At 46.9% G+C, this 13,571-nt stretch overlaps 1 protein-coding gene across 1 annotated transcript in view; it reads right to left on the bottom strand.

Moving 5' to 3' along the window:
- LOC128147886 (junctional sarcoplasmic reticulum protein 1-like) overlaps positions 1-13,571 on the bottom strand; it is a 32,665-nt gene that overhangs the window by 17,705 nt on the left and 1,389 nt on the right. The gene's annotated exons all lie outside the window — the stretch shown is intronic.

Genomic DNA, 13,571 nt, shown 5'->3' with positions numbered 1-13,571 from the left:
CAGCGCTGCACGCCTGCTCAGCCTGGCTGTGCTCGCTGACTTGCAGTTGCAGGGTAGATGCAAATCCAGGAAAGTCAGATGATTTACAGGAGCTTTGCAATTGTGTCCAAGGTTAGAAGTGAGGCCCAGATCTGCACATCAAAACAGATTTCCCATAAATTACTATGTTAAGGCTTTTCATAAAAGTTTAACAGCATGAAGTATGATTCATGAGGAACCTGTAATGTTTAATTAAAGGGGAGAAAATGATCCTGCTGTGAAAAACTTCCAGATCCCATGCCAAGCTCATCATTGACTTAATTTACGGGACATAAACAGGCCAGAAAATGGCATGAGCAGTAAAGTCGTGTAACTTTTGCCAATTCGGGATACAACGGCTGTGCAAAGGGAGGGTGATTTACAAACTGAATGAGGCGAAGGCAGAGGTGTAGCAAGAAAACAGTGAATAAACTCCTGGGCAGCGCAGGATGGGAGGATCTAACCCATGCTCTGCTCCAGCTGCTCTTTTTGCTACTGCCCCGGTTTCTGCCTCCTGGCATGAAGGTCACTGGTCTTATACAGCCATGAAATTCCCCATTGGCTTAAATTACATGTGTCCTTCAGGCTTCTAACCCTAGATGTCAAACTGTCAAGGCTGCCATGTCAGTGACATGGACATAACTTCTGGTCTAACTCCAGTGAAACTGATAGAATTACTTTGGATTTACACCAGTACCAACCCCCTGCACCCCACCCGCTGCTGGGGAACGTTTCTCCAGTTTCCCTGGGGCTCCGACTTTCTTGCCCTGTGCATGCCTCTCGGTGTAACCATGCCCATGGCGGGATGCGACGTGTGCCCAAAAAGGGATTCTCGGTATTATTCATATGGAAAAAATGCTGTGGGATTGGTTCCCTTCACGTAACTAACTGGTCCCATGACCTCAGTTTCATGATTCTTGATTTCTGAGTGAAATAATTTCCAATACCGAGAAGGGAGAGGCTGCCGGATTTGTGGGGAAGGCAGCAGGGAGGCTGCAGTGAGCAATTGCTTGCAAAAGAGACTGGCTTGAGAGCCACACCTAAGATGAGCTTGGCTCTAGCCTTGCATCCCCACTCCATCTTTCCGGTGCCTTTTTAGCAACCATGAGCAAGCCAGTGAACTGGGACCCTGAGCAATACTTAAGAACCACAGAAACCTGTTGCTGGAGGCGCCTTTGATGGGGTGTTCACCAGTCCCTAAATAGAGCAGCTCTCCACTTATGTGGAAAAGAGGGACATGAAGAATTCAAAACCAAGAAGGGAGAGGAGGTCACTGCAGAGCTACTCAAGTTCAGCTGCAGTTTCACAAACGCTTTAAATATCGCTCCCTGCTGTCCTGTCCAGGCCTGGGCAGGGTAGAGAAAGCTGAAAGCTCAAGGTTTTGGGGGAAAAAAGTGAACAAATAGAGGGGAATGACAGGAGCGGCTCCCTGCTTGTAGAAGGAGATGCCTCCAGCTCCCTTCCTTTCCTCGGTCGCTATAGGCATCAGATTTTGCAACAAACCTGAATTTGAGTACTAGAGAGTGAAAGGAACCGCAATGGCAATATCGGGTGGCTCACGTGACATCCCTGAAGCATCCCCCTGGGCAGCCCCAGGCTGCAGTGCCACAGCTAAGTACCTGGGATGAAAAGCAGCCTGCCTCCTGTTCCATCCCCGCCTTGGGAAGAAGGCTCTTACCACATTTCAGAAAGACACCAGGTGGACAAGAGGGATTTCAAAGCAGAAGAAAACAAATCAAAAAGGCAAGAATATATGCAAAAAAGCCCAACTCAAGACTCTTAGGTGCAAAAAGTGTTGCAGGTGCCAGGAACACCGATGCAAGGGGACTGTTTGAAGATAAGCACCAGCTCACACCACAGGTGAGAGGAGATCAGCCTGTCAGGGCAGCCCGTTGCATTTCTGCAACAGGATGGGGCTGAAGCGCACAGACTGGAGAAAATAGTGCAGGAGGGTCTAGGGCAAAGGCAGAGGCTGACCGAGGCCGAGCACCGCGTCTGGACCTGCTGTGGGCTCTGACTGGGGACAATCCCACCGCCTTGCAGTGTTGCAGCTTCCCTTTCAGTAAATAGAGGGAATAATATTTGCCGTGCTCCCCACATCACAGAAAGGTAAATAAATTCACTAAGATGGGTTGTAGAAGATCCTAGATGAGTTTACTAGAGTACTTCGCATTTTTGTTGCAAGGTTTAACCCTAAATCCACCAACCCCAACCATACAACAGTATCTTCCAGAGCTTTGTTCCATTCAGCTTCCAGTGTCCAAACAACAGTTTTTTCTGTTCCTCCCTTGAGATATGATCCACTGCTTACCACATCCCACAATCAGAAATCATCCTCGACACCCAGCCTATAATTGCCATTTATTTAGCTTAATCCCTTTCACAATACACCATCCATGCCACTGCCTTCCTCCTTCAGGCGCTCACCACTTGTGACTGGCTACGGCAGCTATTGCTCAGCCGACCTGCAACATCTGTTCCCATTTTCTCTGGTTTTTGGGGACAAATCCAGGCCCAGCACAGAACCAGCTCCTGGGAAGGTTTCTGCCCTGAACCTTCCAACCTCCATCCTCGCAGTGCAAATAACTGAAGGTGGCTGGCGGCACCGGCACGTGTCTCACAGCACCAGGGATCGGGTGGGGAAGGGAGTGCAGGGGTAACGCAGAGTGGCAAGGGAAGGCATGGTTTGCACAGGGAATTAAAAAAGTCAGCCCAGTCAGCCCTGATTGCTCATGAAAGCCTTGCGGCCATGTATCACTGGGATTTTCCTTTTCTTACACCTGAGATGTTGTTGTCAGGACCACAAAGAAAACACAATGAGAGCAAGGGCAGGAGATAAAGAGCAAAGCTGGGCAGCACTAGGAGTGGAGAGAGGGGGGAAATATAAAAGGGAGAAGGAAAAGAATCAAGGACATGGGTGTGCAAATGAGCCAGAAATTCGGGTAAAAAAAGGCAGAGTCTGAAAAAGGTGAAAAAAAGAAAAATGGAGCACCATGGCAAAGCAAATCCAAGGGGAAGAGGCAGGAGGAGAGTGCCCAGTCAGCCCCGAAGGATGAGAGCCGCGGAGGGGACAGACGGACAGAGCTCCTGGGGTGGGTTCACGGGATGGCAACTGGCAGCCTAAGCACCAGAGCGGTGCCCACAGCCAGCGCGTGTGCCTCCATGTTCCTGCCCATTCCCCTGCCCGTGGAAGTGCCCCCCGCCGCAGGGGAGCTCGTGCCCAGTGGGTGCTCAGGACCGGCAGTGATGGACCGTAGCCCATGTGGGCAGTGGGACCAGCACCCTCCGCTGCGGCCCCACCACGGCCACCTCTCCCATCTGTTTTTGCTTCTGCCAGATGGGAAGGGGAGGGAGGGATGGGGGATGGGGCCGCATCACTGGGATGTCAGGGATTCATTTCTTTCTATTCTTTTCCCAGTGACATTTAAATGGCTGGCCCCAAAACACTTTCTGATTGCTGTGTGTTTTTCGCAATGACACAAAGGCGAGAGTCTTTCAGAATAAATCATTTAGAGGCAGGAAAAAAAAAAAAGCAGCAGCTCTGACCCCACAGGCACATACACCTCCCTCCTCCTTGCCCTCCCCTACAAGCATGTTTTGGAGCTGCTCAAGCAAAGGGGAGAGTGAGCAGGAGTAATTTTCCATGGATGCAGGGAACAATTGAGCCCCGCATGGTTTTCATCGTTAAAATGCTTCCCTCCAGCAGTTTATGTTCACCCACACCAGACAAAGGCGATATGCATGCAGAGACCAGTTTAGTCTTGCTCCACCCGCCAGTGGTGAGGAGTCGAGGTGCTGGGTGACGGGGAGGAGGAATGGGGGAGAGATGCTAACGCCATGAGGTGGGACCCGCTCCAGCTCCTCTCCCTGCACGGGCAGGGGACGGCTGAACCCAGCTCTGAGTCACCCTTACTCAGCCCTGGCGCAGCCTCAACCGTGCCCAGGTACGTGGGCTGGTTTGGGGAGGGGAGAGGGGACGGGGCAGCTTTGGCACAGAGAAAACGAGCGTGTGGGTTTAGGGGGAAGCACCGCTCGATGCTGCTGGTGTGGCACCATCGTTTCTGCATGCAGACGGGTGGCTGGGGGAGGAAGGAGGCCACGTCACTTCGCAGCAGTGCTTGCTTCAGCCTCGTGCCATCAGCCTGGCTTCTCCTGGGATCCAGCCCCTCTACTCACACAGGGTGTCCAAGCACCCTACAGATATGGGCGACCACCTTCCCCATCCTCCATGCAAACACCAGCCGGCAGCAGGATTGCTCCCTGTGAAGAGAGCGCATGCTCGTGCTGAGGATGGATGCTGGTATCGTGTTCGTGCTGAGAGGCTTTAGAGGGCAGCAAGGGGACGTGGGCATCCTCAGCACCGTCTCCCCAACAGCACAGCCCAAAGGGGGCTGAACACTGCTGGAGCTGGGGGCATGAGACTGGGGAATGGAGCCCGAGCCCTGAAGAACAGCAGGGCGATCCCCAAGTTGAGCAAAGCCTCACCACAATCCTTTTTCCTCTTTGTCCTCAATTCCCTTCCTATCTCCACTCCTTTCAGATGGAGGAACATACTTCAGTCACTGGCAAGGAGTTCCTCAGTGCTGAGCATCACCCACAGCCCCCTCAGGAGGAAGGAGGACAGGGCTTGAGCCCTCAGATGTCCCCTGCCCAGGTGTCAAACCTACACAGGGCTAGGAAAAGCTCAACAATTTTTTATAGCACAGATCTGCCCAAAATATGAGCTCCAGGCTTTTGCAACTAAAAGAGCTTTCAAATGTCCATCTCGGGGACCTGCAGAACAGCAGGGTGCAAGTTTGTGGCTGGCAGCTTTGCTGCTCTTGCACATCAAGTCACAGCATCTTTTCTGAGCCCCTTTTGGCACCTCTTCCCTGAGTGGTGCCTACTAAACCCACCATCCTCAGAAACTCGCTGCTTGGTGGGAGCATGCAGGGTTGAAGGAGCATACCGCCAGTCTCATGGGAACCATGTCAGGAGGACCTCTAGCTCTGAGTGTGAAGAAAGATGAAAAGCGACCAGTTTTCACAAAAAAAAAATATTTTCTTAGTTCCTTATTGAAGATCAGCACATAGGAGCTAAACAGACTCAGGCCCAGGCGCCTGGTGGGAGATCTCTAAGCAACATTTTTGTGGTGCAGAGTAAGGTTGTGCCAAACTCCTTCCACCTAGATACTACCGAGCCAGTGGTTCAGACCAACGCCGGTTTGTATCCCTTTGCCAGACCACTGAAGAAGGCTTTCAACAAAACATCAAAGCAGAGACCCAAATGAATCACAGGATCCAGTGCTGAGGCTCCAACAGCCCTTTCATGAAGCACAACAGCCTAAGCCCTAACATCCTCATAGAATTATAACCACCCCCAGGTAGATATGCCAAGCTTTTTGCTCCTTGTTCTGCTTGGATGTGTGTGCTTTTTTAGCTCCTTTTCCAACATCCAGCAAATGCATTTATAAATAGTTGGGTTTTACCTAAGAGTTGATGGCACTTAGGTCGTTGTGGAGAGATGCTTTACATATATAGCTTGTGTGGGAAAGATTTTGGATGGCTGAGATACTTCCTTGACAAGAAGCGTAACAAGGAGAAAGGAAGCTTTTACAGAAGACGATCTCAGTTTGCTTAGCCTAACAAAACAAAGGCCAGAAATGGTAGGATTGCTACACATAAGAGCACCCAAGAGACAGCTGAGACATCTATTTAAGCATAAGGACAATGTTGGCATGAAACCAATTGGAAAAAAAGTCGGCTACAAATAAATATAACTGGGATTAAAAAGGAGCTTCATAACTCTTAGAGCACTTGGCTCGTGGAATGGCCTTGCAGGGGACACACTGGAGGCTGTGAGGGTGGAGCACTGTACCTTTATGCATGGGATCCTAGGACCACGTGTGGATAGCAGGTCTGGATTTGACTCAGAAGGTCTCTCCTAGCCCTATGCCTCCATCAGTAAAGACATCCCACCCATAGGTGTCTGAAACTGGGAATCTAATCCTTGCAGCATGGGGAAGTCCCAGTGCTCAATGTCCCCATAAAGCTGTGTCAAGAGCTCTTGAAATCTTTCCAAATGAAAAGTCAGTCAAAGAAGATACATGAGCTGACTTCCCTAGGATTGCATGTGCCTTGAGATTGGTAACTTTTCAAAGTACTATAATGAGCACGGATCTTGGAGAGCTACAACAATAGCTTATTTTCAAGGAAAATTAAGAACAGCTTGTTTTTCCTAATCTTACAGTTTCCTCCAAACAAATGTGTCACAGCTGTTATACCTGGAGGTCATGGAAAAAAGGTCTCATCGGAACTGCTGCGAGAAGTATTTTGGCCGAAGAAAAAGAGTTTGAATGTGTCCTGTATGAATACAATGAGGAGAGACTGAAGAGAAACTGTCGTCTTGCCCATGGTAACAGAAAGATGAATAGCAGTCATGAATTTAAGGGGGAAAAGCCCAAATACTTTGGAGTAGCAAAGACAGAAAAGTATTGGAAGAGATTGGGCAGGGAAATGTTGGCCTCTCTATCACCGAAAGGTTTTATGAACAGGTTAGACACATCTGTTAGGAATGATTCCTGAAACGTTAATCCTTTTTTTGGGGGCAGGAGTATAGGTTATATGGCCTTCTGCAATGGCAACTAATACCCTCTGTGATACAAAGCTCAGCACCAAGAGGAAGACGACATGGTCCTCTCTGATCGACATTCAAGGCTGGATGCAGAATTGCTGCTAGCTGCCAGCACAAACCCAACAGGCCCTCCACGCCCCACAGCGACCTGGAGACGCCAGTCCTAATGCAGGTCTGAACGCCTCGGTCCCAGCCTGCGGTATTACAGTCTAAACTGGAACGATAAAGGCTTAATCAAGCCTTATATATTATTAAACTTTATTTGCATTGCTTTGCATGCGAGGCTTAGGAAAGGCTCGTTGTTAAAATTCGAAGAGTTTTAAAGTCCCAGGGAAACTGAGAGTAGTGATGCAAAAATAGTGATGCAAATAACCAGAGTTTCAGTGCCATCGCATTAGCATTGCTTGACAAACATACAAGCTGCAGCGATGGTGGTCAGAGCTGTGCAGAGGCCCAGGGCGGTGGTCATGTCAATCAACATCACTATGAGAACGATAAAAAAAAGAGAGTTTTGTATAAATTGATAACTTGCAGCCACCTCCGTAACAGTTCATGGGGAAAAGTATCCAGTTACCACAAGCAAGCATATTTCTGAACCCATTTAAAATCTTAAAACCGCATTACATAAACCTAACAATACCAAACGGCAAGACATCAGGAAACCATTGAAAGAAAAGCCCAATATAATAAAAAAGAGAATTAAACGTGACTATTACTGCCAAAGAATAATCTCCCATAAATATTTTTAAAGGCAACAAAGAGGATTATCAATCAGAGTTGAGACAGGATAAGGACAGATAATTTAGGTTCGAGAGAACATTTTATTTATTTCAAAGATATGTTGAGGAGACTTTTAAAAGTGACCTAAACCTCCCAGTCCATTTTCCATAGGATTCAAGGTCAAAGGAGGCAGCTTGAAGGGAGCAGAGGTGTGAGACCTCTTCAGCCCCAGTCTCAGCTCTGCCTCTGTACAGCCTGAGGCCGGTCCTTTCTCCCTGCCTCAGTTTCCCAATCCACAGTGACACAAGCGCAGTAAGTTACAGCCTCCAAAGGGAGAACGAGGGCTGTAAAGACTGAGAGGTAGCATTGGAAGCTTAAACACGTAAAACACGGATCCTATTTTCCCTAATGAATACAAGTGGTCACAGGGATGGTGTAGGATCTGCTGCCGCCACCGCGACACGCTCTGATCTCTACAGGGATCAGTTTTAATGTGCATACTCTAGCCCATTAAGCCCAGGACTTGATTTAGCAGAACTACAGAGCTGCCATACTGTGCACATTGTTCTGACAGCTGTTAAGGACTGACCTGCTGACTCTCATTACTTCCTGTCACATCCTGTTCCTTGAAGGATAGCTGATTACATTTTCCTCCCTAATGAGCTCAATGAGTCTGAAGATGGGCTGAGACAGCCCAATTGGATAGTACATGATCTTTGGCTTCCACTGCTGCCTGACGGCTGGCAGCCAGATATCGAGGATATGTCTGTGTGTGAAGCCAAACAAACATGAAAACATCACAGGGAATAAGGAACTGCAAGCTAAGAAATTAATGTGCTGTAGTACAAAAGTCCAGGGGAGCACCAGGCAGGCAGAGCACCATTACAATCTGCATTGCAATTTGAAAGGATATACCCACTAGACAATCCAAAATGGAAACTTTCTGACACAAGAAAGGACAAACATTTAGACAGGGATCGGATGTCCAGAGGAACAAAAAACAAATTTCAGAACTAATTCTTATCTCCTGTCCAGACAGTTTATTTTCTGTAATCACAGCTGCTCCCTTTCTTTGCATACACCTCTGAAGAAGTAGGTTTTCAGATTGTCATCTGAAGTACTTGGTAAAACTCACTGTAAGCAGGAAATCAAACTAACTAGGTCATTGGTCCAATCCCTAATGGTAATTTCAAGGTTTCTTGCCTTCCTTATGCCACCTCTTTATTTTCTAGCACCTTAGGAAATCTGTTGGTCTTATTAAGACTTACGAGCCCATGCTCAGCTCTGAGTGGAAGTGCACCTTTGCACTACCCAAAGATTAGGCTACCCTGCCTCTGCAGTGGGAAGCCCTGTGGGTTGATTTAGGGTATCTGCATGAGATTGCTGGGCTTACACGCAGCAGGACATGCAGGAATAAATAGCTCCCCTAAAGCCTGGTTACTTCGGAAACATAGGGACAGGCATCGCAATGCTCTCGGGAGTGCCGCTGGAAAACATTGCAGTGCTTTGCACCGAGTCACCCCTTTCCAGTGGGGTAAGAAATGAGCCCTTCAAATCTCAGCTTCTTCTAGAGTTAATAACAAACAGGAGGCAGGGTAAGTTAATTTGTACCTACAACGACTTCATAAATAAAAACCTTTGGGAAAACTGGAAAATTCTAGCAATGAAATAGAGCTGCCTTCATTTTAAAGCCTCCACTCCTAAGTGGGTTGACAACCTGGTGGCTTATTTGGTAGCAGTTTTCTGACAATCTCTTATAAACATCCCTATAGCACCGGTTGTCTTTGGATTTCAGTTTGTTGCTTACAGAGCAAGAGATGGGGAGATGCCAAGGCCTGCATGGGTCAGGGGTCTGCTCCTCATCCACTGCTCAGAGGGGCTTCCCTGGCACAGCAGGTGGGCAGGTCAGAGGGGGATATGCTGCAGGGGAAGCTTGCGTTGCCATTGCTCTACCTGCTGCGTAGGTAAAGGCTCACCAGAGCTGTCAAGCTGCCACCTTTCACCAGCCTGAAATTCAAGAGGATTTTAAAAAAAAAGTAAACAACCTGAGCTGCTAAGCTGGCCTGATGGCTGGTTCCAGCTCCGCTCTCACTTGGGATTGCTGACTGTCTCAGTACACAGAGCCATGAGTAAATATTGGTTCAAACACAGATAGCTCATGGGCAAAAAGCACAAAGCTGCATGCAGCTCAAATAAACAGGCTGGCAAAAGTGACTGCTACTGGGGCTGGGCCTCCCCTGTCCCTCCTGCAGCACCCCGAGGGCTGCCCTGGCTGTTAGCACAGCTCTGGGTGAGCTCTGGCCAGTGATTTTGCTAAGTACTGAATCCACAGGGATTATACCCAAAATAAAGCAGCGTGCAGCACAAACATACAGCTGGAAGAAATCCCAAATTGCCAATTCTGCTGGTCAGAGGCCGTTCTCGGGCTTGTTCTCAGCTACAGCAAAGGGGTGAACTGGTTCCCCTACTCGCAACTCTCTAAAGGACGAGAGTGGGATATAACTTATTGCAGGCTAAATAACCTTCCCTGCCCTCGAGGCTCGTTCATTTTATTTATGGGAAAATATGCTCGTTAATGCTCTTATCACAGGAATGATCTAATCGGGGGGGAAAAGTCTCCTTTGAATATATCCATTTTAATGAGCTGCTGGGCGAAATGTTTAGGCAGGCAAAACTGACTCTGAACTCGTTTCTGACAGAGCAGATTCTGCACAGGTTTTAACGCTCATTCCGCTGGCATCTGTTTGTTTTGATAACATTTCCAAATGAAATTACGAGTTACAAAAGCTGAGCTGTACTGTGCACTTCCTTGTCCCTAAGGTTGACTGATCCAAGCACAATAGGAACTGAAGGAAAATAAGCCATGCCGTCCAGCACGCCTTCCCAACACACAGGCTGTGAAAGTGGCCCATCCTGCAAAGAAACATCAGATTGCGCTGAACTCTTCTGTAAGAGAAAAGTGAAGCTAAGCAAAAAATAAATTGATAAATCCACCACTCAAAGGCTCCAGCAAGCAAGCAAGGGAAAGGGGTCAGCAGAGGAAGAAAATGCTCACAAAAGAATTCCAGAAAGCCGCTGCACACCAAAATGCTGATTACATGCGATTGCAGGGGGGCTCATTTTCTCAGGACCCGGCTCCGCGAGGTGCTGTGCACCCCACCGCTCTCTCCCATGCTAATGGGAAGGAAAGTGCTCGATCTCCTCTCCAAGTCGAACTCCCCTCTGTGGCATTGCAGCCTTCGCAAGAACCGGACCTTAACCACCTCTCGCTAACTGAGGGGGAGCAGAGGGAGAGGAGGGGATGGAGATGTTAGCTGCATCTGGCCCAACGTAAACGAAACAGAAAATGGATTGTGGAAGGGAGGATGTTGCAATGTCTTCCACTTTATTGTTTTGTAACTACCTCTGAATTCCTCGTGACCGTTTGTTCATAACTGGCAGCAACACCCAGAGAAAAATCAATAAAAAAATCAAGCTTGTGGAACATTATTCTTAAATTACAGACCGTAACAACAAACTGCTCAAGCACACTTCTTTCCCCAAAAATGTTACGGTGCCATCCTCTGACCGTATCTTGTGTCTCTTGCTGTTGGCTAACCCACTCTCTAGCTGACTATATTTCCTGTTCTCACTTCCAACTTTTCCCCTCACCCCCACATTATTTTTATATGGAAACTGAACAGCAATGCCTGCTAAGTTTGATCCTGGAAGCTTAAAGAAAACAACTCAGCACTTATCAGGTGACCAGCAATATGTTGGATTACACCCCTAAATCAGATAACGAGACTTTAAAGCATTTTAAGCATCTGTTACCTCATCTGCATTCAATACATAGTCCTCTTCATACCAGCTGTTTTTAAGTGAGAAAGCAGCGATCCAACGTTTCTTTGGTAAGAAGTACAGACATTTGTTGGCCTGACGCACTAGTAACTGCTTTCTTCTAGTTCAATATCTCACAAAGATCTTGGAAAATAAATTCTTCCCTGTGCTGGTAAACATCTAAGCATTCCGGCTTAATTTGGCAGTGGCATGCAGAGTCTCCTTCCAGCACAAGTGGGTCTGCAGAAAACCTGACCTTCAAATCAAGTCATTCTCGCACGGATGACAATGAAAATGAGGAGAGTTTTCCAGCTAGAAAAAGTGTTCTAATTACATGTCCCACAAAGATCAGAATAGATTCTAACACACCAAATAGCGTTTTTAGTGGGGGAGTATTTAAAATTAGATAACTGGTAGTTAACTGTTACCTGTAAGGAAATTAACCAGAAGTTCTAAGGATGGAGATGGGCAGACTTAAAGAGCCCTGCTTTATAAGACTTACAAACTATAGGTCTTACAAAGTTTAAAAATAACACTGTCCGGTGTTTCGGTAAAGACCTCACAAGATTTTGCTGTACTTTGTCTCCACACAGAGCTGACCAAGATGAACATTTAAATTATTCTGGGATTAACACTGGCTAAATTACAGGGCAGAGAAGCCATCACACACAATGATTTCTGTGAAAACATGCCATGATGGACATCTCTGCGTCAGTTTCTGTCCTGTTTTGGTGCTTGGCTACATCTCTAGCTGACTCTTAAAACTGTAAGAACAAGTAAAGTCTTCCTGGAGTGGAAATAGAGAGAAAAGGCTATTGGAACCACTTGATGTTATAGTCTGGCTTGATTTATTAATTATTTTTTTTTTTACCATTTTTGAGGAGTTACCAAGTGTGTAATGCTATGTAAGGACTGCACATGCTTTAAGAGAGAGCTCATGTTTTTCTTTCTGTTGTACTTCCCTAGTCAGCAAATCAGACATAGATTAATTCCCATGATGCTGCTAAATGTCATAAATGTCTATTTCCACATTCAAGAAGAGCTATGACAGCGTGATGCAGCTAAGCTGAAAATACATGGGGGTTTCTGCTATATGTCAAATATCTTTTTTTTTTTCCATTCACCTTCACTGGAGCTTTGTTACTCCTCTAGAACATGGACGCAGGAGCTGCTTCAACGAAGTCTGCAGCAGCCCACTCTCCAATAGCCTCCTCAGTGGCAGAAAAACACACAGAAGCACCAATATTTGCAGCCATGTTGTTTAGTTATGTTTTAATCACCTAAACAACAGAACAGTTTATCTTTCCTTCTCTAAATAAAACATGTGACACAACTACGATATCAATGTGCAGGATTTGAGAACGAGCAAGTCTTACGAGTGTGTCGGGTCCTGTACATCTTTCTAAGCACTAGTTTCGTGTCATCTGATCACTAACACTTGCAAACCTGAAAGCAGATAATGAAGAGGAAAGACATTCAGTTACTTACCCTGCCCATTTCTTGCTCTAACATCTGTTTACATCAGCTACCAGTTTTGAATTCCACTTTAACTTATTCCTGTGCTGCTTCTTCCAATCTAGTATGTTTCAGAAAGTAAAAACGATAAAAGCTTGACAAAGAATCATTAACTGGTGATTTTGACTAATGTTTGAGACCTCTTTTGTTAAAGGAGGCTGAAAAGCATGCTGAAACAAGCTAAGAAAGGAAATTCTAGAAAATGAAACTCTCTGGCTTTCCTCGACCTGAAACAATTTCAGCTTAGATTCCTAATGTGGGGTTCAGTTGTGTTGCTTCTTCTGTACTTTCTCCATTAACAGGTCTGGTTATTGAGTAACTCAGACTGTACAAGATATTTTCCCAGGTCGTTCCCTACAGCCTAATTGCTATGACCTGCTTGTGTAAGAACACAGAACAAGTGGGACTCACTGCATGCTCTCCTCTGAGGAGTTCAGTAAGCAGTTCGGGAGAGAATTGATCTAAGCTCCCTGCTGCATCTCCTGCTTTGGGGACTACACTGGTCCTTTGAAACATATATTTTTTGGAGATGGGAAGGCTGTGGTAGTTGAGAGCCAGCAGAATGAGGGGGCCTTTGATAGCGTATTTGTGGACACCAGCATAGGACTTGGCATGAACTAGAGCCTTGGGACTTAGGTGGATGAGATTCTCTATTTGCAATTGTCCATCTTGCCTCTGTGTGGAAAGCTACTGTGCCACAGCAGACTTGGAAGTAGGAACGGATGCCCACACATCAGCTGTGTGGGTTCACTGCCCAGTGTATTAGATAATACCAGGGACTGAGATGGGCTTGGACTACAGTACCAAACTAGGAATGCAGCTGGAGCAACTGAGACACTGACACACAGTTACTTCTGCCTACTCTGCTGCCATGGGTAGGGTAATCA

The sequence above is a fragment of the Harpia harpyja genome, chromosome 11 (assembly GCF_026419915.1).
Source record: "Harpia harpyja isolate bHarHar1 chromosome 11, bHarHar1 primary haplotype, whole genome shotgun sequence".
Lineage (NCBI taxonomy): Eukaryota > Metazoa > Chordata > Aves > Accipitriformes > Accipitridae > Harpia > Harpia harpyja.
Note: the sequence above shows the minus strand (reverse complement) of the source record. Positions and strands in the feature narration are given on the sequence as shown.